This window comes from Cupressus sempervirens, chromosome 5 (genome assembly GCF_028749045.1).
Source record: "Cupressus sempervirens isolate cs-2001-9-10 chromosome 5, ASM2874904v1, whole genome shotgun sequence".
Taxonomy (NCBI): Eukaryota; Viridiplantae; Streptophyta; class Pinopsida; order Cupressales; family Cupressaceae; genus Cupressus; species Cupressus sempervirens.
In genome coordinates this window covers 267,932,843-267,940,999 of record NC_143122.1, presented here as the reverse complement: position 1 = coordinate 267,940,999, position 8,157 = coordinate 267,932,843, and positions in this window count along the sequence as shown.

Below are 8,157 nucleotides of genomic sequence, written 5' to 3'. Positions count from 1 at the left end.
AGTAATGTTGAACAACTTCAATTTTAGGGCTTTAGGGCTTCTCCAAATACATATGTTGGGGATATATTAATCAAATCTTCGATAGAAGCTATCCATTCACTCTCCATTGAAGTAGTCACTATTAGTGTTTTTTATGCTTGAAGATACAATATTTCCATGCCTCAAGGTACAATATTCTCCTTCCTCTCATGCAATCACCCCATGATTATCCAAGCTTGAAAGAGGATATGTGCATAAACAATATGCACACCCCTTGAAACTCCAAAAATATACATGTGAAAAGACATCATCAATTATGCCCTAAGAACATTGTAGCCCATTTTGTATTTGAGCATCACAATTTTTGGCACCAACCTTTTCAAAATGACTTCCTCCTAACACTAAGTTGCAGAACAAATGAAAGTCCTTGGCCCATCTATACAAAGCATCCATATATTTATTTAGTATATCCTTTGACCATTAGATACACACACTAATACATTAGGGGTGGATTTGTGATGCCAATTTGCGACGGCAGGCAGATGTAATGTGTATTTGGCATTTTTTTTCAATTATAACCCGACAACATCGTAATTGCGATGTTAATTTTTTATAATGTTGCAATTGCGACGTTTTTGAGTTATAAGAAAAAAAAGAAGAAGGGTGCGTTGGTCACAATGTTTAAGCTTATATGTATAATGTTTAAGAGTAGCCGAAGAAAAATTGTGAACCAGATCTCCCAAGGCCGGGGTATTATCTGTATGGAAGGGTTTCTGTCAAAGTGGCATGAACTTCACCGCAACTGACTGCAACAGGTATTTGCATCAACATCGACATTTTAGAAATTCACCATTAATGTGCTTGAAATTTTTGCTTATCTACGTTTAAAAAATGCCCTTGCACATAAATGTTTTGGCATTGTTGCTTCTCTTTTTGCGGCACATGTGTTTTGGTAAATATTATTGTGGACTAGGAAATTAATTGGTGCCAGATACTTTTACGTGGGACATGAGGCTAGAGATGGGCGTTTCGAAAATGGAAATCTTGCTACACCACGAGACTTAGAAGGGCACAAATCTCACAGTTTGTCCACGTCATCTGGGAATTTTTTGAAATATGCGAGTTTGTATGGATATGTTGAAGGGGTTGCAAAAGGGAGGAGCTCCTCATGCGAGAGTTGTAGCCTACAAAGTTTGTTGGAGCGAGGGTTGCGCTGCTGCAAATATTCTTGCAGCATTTGAGGCATGAGAGAAATCATTAAAGTGTATGTTATCTTCTCATCCCATATTGTAATTCTAGATTCATACTACTTTTAGAAAAATAGAGGTTGGGTGATTGAAAATGTGTTAATTATTGGTGCCCATGCCATACTTAATTGATTGACGTGGGTCTTGCAATTATGTGGCCTTCTCAATCCTTCTAAAGGATTTAAATCCCGTGTCTTGGAATCTCATTTCACACAGACCAAGTCTTCATCATAATACCAGAGCTCCTCTTCTTGCAAACTTTAAGCCTGGATAGGGATTTTCTTGAAAGTCAAGCGGTTCAACAACAAAAAAGGACAACAATGAAGTCTAATACTCTGGTGGATGTTGATGATCACCTCTTGATTCATTGCCAAATCCTATCTTGAGATAGTAAGTAGAGAAAGGTGGTAATGGAAGCTATTGCGAGTGGTTATGTTGTGATGGTCAGTTTTTAGTAGGGTGTGGAGCATGGTTTGATTCATTCTGGTAGGGCTTTTGATAGTGTGAGTGGGGGTCCACTAACCAACCCATTTTCTAGTGTGGATATGTACATCTCTCTCATTCCATCTTGGGAAATTCCTCATTGATGACCATGTCATCATCAACTTCACCAAGGAGGAGATAAAGCATTAGTTCATGTAATGATGTTTGGGGCTCTTGTCTCTTTCTTTATCTTTTCTATGCCATGGTTGTCCTATTTTGATCACCCGGTGATCTTTTTTCCTTACGACATGTAAAGGGTAGAATCTTCAAGGATAGGTGGTTGTCACTGTGGGGATCTTACTTATCAGATGATGGGACTATCTTGGTATCCCAATTTTGTACTTCTTTTTTAATGTTTAATATAAATATATACCATTACCAACCAAAAAATAAAATAAAAAGAGAGCATGAGTTTTAATAATAAATTTACATTTCCCAAACCTTTACATTATTTTAATCAAGCTATCTATAACAATGATATTGATTTTACTAATAGAGGATAGAAAATATTTAAGAATAATTATTTTCTACATAAATAATAATCATGGACTGAATCTACTCTTCACAAATAAAAGCCTAATCTACACTAAAGTAATTATTGATCCTTACAAAAATAAGGATTTCCACACTTTGAAAGTTATTCTATAGATGCAAATCAATACATGATGGATATGTAGTCATTAGAACCAAGTCTCCATGGTAATTAGTTGATTATGTTTGAATCTCAAATGTAGGATAACTCAAGTGGATGAGTTGGAACATTAAGGAATATTTTTTATTAGGGAAAAACTAGTCTTTGAAGGGGATCCAAAACCCTTTACAATAAAATGTTTAAGGGGACGTGGTACCCCACTAAAATAAATAGCTACAATAGAAAAAGTATTACAAGACAACAACCCAAAAACAAGAAAACAATTGACAACTAAAATAAAGTTAAACAAAGAGCCACTTGCCCAAAAGTTAGCACAAGGTTAAAGCCACACATAACATAATGATTCTATCTATCAAGGAGACCCATGGGGTTTAGAAAGGCTCCCTGAACCTCATCATTGGGTTTTGACTTGGCTCCCATAGCCACTACTATGGGTTTTAACATGGCTCTCAAAAACATCATCACCCACAACCTTAGAAGATCAATCATCAAAAATCCAACTAAAACTTTGGGGTGTTGGAATGCTCCCAAATTTTGAATTGGATTGCACAATTATTTTGATAGGATTCCCAAGTCTTAAAAATCACATACCTCATAGAAATGATCATTAGAAAGTGATTTGAAACTCTAGGGTTTAAGAAGACTCCCAAACCTCCATGGGATTTATTTTGGATCCCACAACCATAATGGGATTTTTAGAGGATCTCCAAAAGAACACAGTTTTTTTAAAAGGATCCCCAACCCTTCAAAATGGGATTAAACTTGGCTCCCATAGCCAAAATGTCACCAGCAAAAAAGAGACCCCAACAATCATCCATAGTTGTAATGTGTATTTGGCAATTTTTTTCAATAAATTCCCTATGTGAGCAAAATCATAACTGATTTATTATATCTCTGTTTTATGCAATCTGAGACAACTTTTCATGGTTTTGTTTGATCAAATACACATGGATTCTTGTCCATGGGTTCTTGTAAAGAAGAGGGAATATAATACACCTTTTTCCCCACCATCTATTTGAATTTGGGGTCTTGGTCCACATTTTATATTACAGATTTATTTGTACAAAGTTACCACCTTTTTCTCTCCCTTGTCTCCTCCGTGGGGTTTGAAAAGGCCTTCCACTACTTCACATTCTAGATCTGTCAGACATTGTACTAGTCTCTACAGGCAACATCAGTGTTATAGGGGTTCTTCACGACATCCGAAGACTATGAATTGTCCACGGATGCACCTCTCTATTACATATTTCTTTGTGACAATTAAGGACCCTTAGTCCTTACCTTGTCTTTCTTTCTTCTTGTTGCTTGTTCCTTTTCAGTTACCATTTGGTGCCTTTGCTTGGCTTGCTCTTCTGTTTGTATGCTCAGTCCCATAAACCGTTTTCGTTTTTCATGGACATTAATAATTTTATCTTATCTTATCTTATCTACAGATTACCCTAGTAAGGGTTTGGACAGCTTACACAAAAAGTTGAATATCTTTTCATCCACATAATGAAATTGAGTGCTTCACAAACCAAAATAAAGTAGATTTGACTCTCTATCATCTACAACAAATGGATCATCAGATGGGTACCAATATTGCCAGAAAAGGACACAGAAATTAGACTTCTTTTTTATTGATCAAAGTAAGGATTATGCAAGAAACCTTGTTTGCATTGATTGCCAAACGTCATGTATCAATTTGGGTCCCTTTGTTTGCTCATTACAATATTATTTAAACTTTGGCTTAAAAATATTGTTTTCCATTACGTCAATTTGCGACGGCAGGCAAATGTAATGTGTTTTTGGCCTTTCTTTTCAATTATAGCCCAACAACGTCGCAATTGCGACAGTAACGGGATATAAGAGAAAAAAGAAAGAAAGACGTTGCTCATTTGTTTGAGGGCAATGTCGACGGATGGAGGCAAGGGCAAGTTTGAGGGCAAGTCTGTGATGGTCGCACGGGAGTTGGGGCAAAGGAGTATAGAAGAAGACCAACCATCGGTATGAGTGTAGACAGCTTAGTTCGATGGGGTATCTAAGGGTGGGGTGCGAAGAATTGGCGGAGGACAGAGAGAAGCGAACGTAGGTTTGCCCTACTATTCGCTCAAGAAATTGGCATGTCTTCTGCATCTTTTGAACAGTTTAGGATTCGGTGTTTATTATTCACTGGAGTTTTGCAACTATTACTAGTGCAGTCCAATTTGCAGATGTATCTAAATGAAGCCGTTTTAATCTAGTATCAGAGATTGCATGGTAGCAAGGTTCCCAATCTTGACTTTAGCAAGGCAAAACTCTTTCTACATAATTATTTCATCTGCTAGGTTGCATTACAGTTCTTCATTCCAAGTTCTTTGATATTGTTGTTTGTAGGCTTGTCTCAGACAAAGATTATTGATATTGGTCCAAACTTGCTAGGCAACTTTCTTGTTTCATCAACATTTGTTCAAGAATCAACCATTATCATGGCTTGGTGGATGCAATCTGTATGGGCTGTACTAACCTGTTTGAACCTTGGTCTATATCGTCTTGGATTTTTGATGGTTTCATAGTCTTGCAAAAGGTCAGTGGTCATGAATTAATGGATTAAATTGTTTTAATTTTCCCCTGTATCCTACCATTGATAATGTTCTACAATTTTCTTTATCAATGTTCTATAATCATCAATGTTCTACAATTTTCTTCCATTTTTACATGTACTTCAAATGATGGCAAAAATAATGGTGAAGAAAGCATCTAATTTGGAGTGTGAGGTGATCAAAGATACATATTTTCCTAGATCAATATGTGACTAAAAGCTAATAGAATTGAAGAAAGCATTTCTGCTAAAGACAAATGTCGGAAAGCAACAAGATTTCCAATTTGGGTTTCTTCCAAGTGCTATAATTATCTTGAATTTAGTTTTTTAGGAGATAATGATATATTGACACAGTATGAATGTTTCGATGTTATTTTATTCTAACGTATGCTTCTGCAATTGGAATCAATAAACTCATATCAATATGCATTAAGAGTAGAGTGAAATTAATTGAAATGCTTCACATTTGGTCCAGTAATGAACTGATAAGCTATATTAGAAGTTAGCTTATGTTTTAAAGCCCTTGTTAATGCATTGAGGTACAAGACAAATTTTAATCACTTTTGCAAATTAAATTTTTTTGTATGACCTCACAAATTACTGAGTTGGGCATGGCAAGAAAATGAAAACTTCTTGGGCATCATTTTGGTGACAATTTTTGAGGATTTTACTGAAAAAACCCTATTACTTTTTAAATTTAGGTTTTTTTTAATGGAAACTTTAGTATTTTTTAGGGAAGTAATTTAGTATCTTTCAAATGAAAAGTAATTATAAGTTTGTTAATGGATGATTGATAAGACTGATTTTAAGTTGTAAAAGATTATTTGGGGAAGTTGGAAAGCTAGCATAATATTTCATTTTGAGTTTTGAAATTGAAACTTTACCAAAATACTTCCAATTTTGGTGATTTTCTAGGCCATTCTTGGCATTTTGTTGTGAAGTCTGTCTGTATTGTCTCTAATGATACTGCATAATATCCAACAAGGGAGATACTACTTTAGATGGAGCAGCATCCGATACTTGAATCACCTTTTTTCTTCTTTTTGCAAGGGTCTTGTTTTTGGGAAGCAATTGGTCATATGGTCAACACATTTTGTTAACTGTAGGATGCTGTGCAGTCAAAATATTATTATAAAAGACTTGAAAATAGTTTCATGTGTTGTAATTGCAGGGACTTAGAACACGAAGAATGATTTGTGCTTATATTTACTTTTCTTATTTAAATTTGAGTTCTAAATCTTTGGTTTTCTATTTACAGGAGGGATATCATCTAAAAAAACTTGGAGGATATTCATTCTCTTGTCAGAAGCTCAGTGAAATTGTGGTTCATATCTTTGCTGGAGAAGGTGCAGAAGAGTCACTGCCATCTATTGTTTTATCACTTAGTGGTGAGGATGGTTACCGAAACAATTTTGTATCTGCTCTGGGTGGAGAATTTAACTTTGAGAATCTGTTTCCTAGGATTTTTTTCCTTCGTCCACTTTTGAAGATATGCATAAGGTTGCTGATATTGTGGTTATTGTTAGTCTTTAATTTTATTGATAGTCCAAAACAAGTTTCAGGCAGCAATTGATTCCATGAAATAGTGCATTAATAATGAATTAGTTTCTTCCATTGTTATACACAATTCATTGTCATATTGTATAAAGGAGAGAATTTGAAGATGTTAAATGCATCATAGCTACGGATTTCCAATGCTGAGTTTCCTTCCTAGTATTTCATGAATTTGTTGAACAATCTTAGGAATAAGCAGGTCCCCAAGCATAGTTTATTTAGATATTTACTCTAATCACTCCTATTACTAATTAAAATGGGACTGTGTTATCTTGTCCAATCTTTTCATAGATTCGACTATATTGCCTATGAAGGCTATTAATTGTCATCACATACGTCTATTGCAAACAAAAACATAAGAAATTAAAGAAAAAACTCTTGCCAAGTAATGCAATTTGGCTTCATATTTCTTTAATCACTATCTCTATACTGCTAAATGTTTTCCTATCCCACACCCTTTTATCAAGATAGCACATGTATGCATATCCAGACTCTTGGTATGTGTACCAGGTACTAGTAGGCCTATCCCATATTGGGTACTTGCTTGGGTACGTACCCTGCAGCCAGAAATGCCACATTAGCTCACAAATTCCACCCCCCTTGCAAAACGTTAAAAACTGCCATGTAGATTAAAATGTCTGATATTGTTTTCAATTTTACATTTGCATATCAGCTTGCTGTTTATCAAGCTTAATTCAATATGTAATCAGTTAGAATCTTTGATACAATATTGAGTATCAGTAAACTGTTAAACATTTTCTGATTTTCACTGTTCAAGTTAGAACTGGAAGCTTATCATTTGCAGTATGTCGTTATATGATTTATGATCCTCTTGTTCATATATAAAGTTTGCCTTCTTTGTTATGCATCAAAAGTTTTAACATTCAGCATATATATTTTGACTCGTGAATCATATTTTCAGATTTTCTATAAAATATAAAATCTATATTTAAATTTTTTTTAGGCAACCACATACCCCCTTTCCCTATTTTGAAAGATAACTATACTTGTACCCGTACTTATTCCCAAGTACCCCCGTACCCATGCAACCTTTCCTTTTATTATACATTATCATCATTAAATCTCTTGCAAAGCCAAACATAAGCAATTAAAGAAAAAGATCTTGCCAAATGCAATTTGGCTTCATATTTCTTCAATCAACATATCTATACTGCTAAATTTCTTCCTATCCCACACCTTTTAGGTATACCCTAACAACTCTTTTACTTGTCATCATTTCAAAGACAAACGTGTGCAGTGAGGGATTCCTGTACAATTTTCTTCTAGTGTGTGGGGTAGCAACCTTGTAAACACTTTCATAAATTAGCTCTCACCTTTTCATGAACCTCTCTCATTGCTTCTAATATATCTTCAGCATGAGAACTCCTCTTATCCATACTCTTCATATCCCTCAATTTAAAATATCCTCTATCTTTTTTGATATACTATCTTAAAAGGACTAGTACCATTTCTCCTATTTGTCCATTCATTATAGGCATATTGTTCCTATGGTATTAATGCATCCCATTCTTTCCCATGATCCTTTGTTGGACACCTTGACATGTTTTTGTTAAATAACTAAGGAGGGAGGGGGGCTCAATTTTCCTCGGCTACCGAATAGGGCCTTAAAAAACTCTCAGCATCTTACAAACTTAAACTTTTCCTATATCAACTTGGTAACT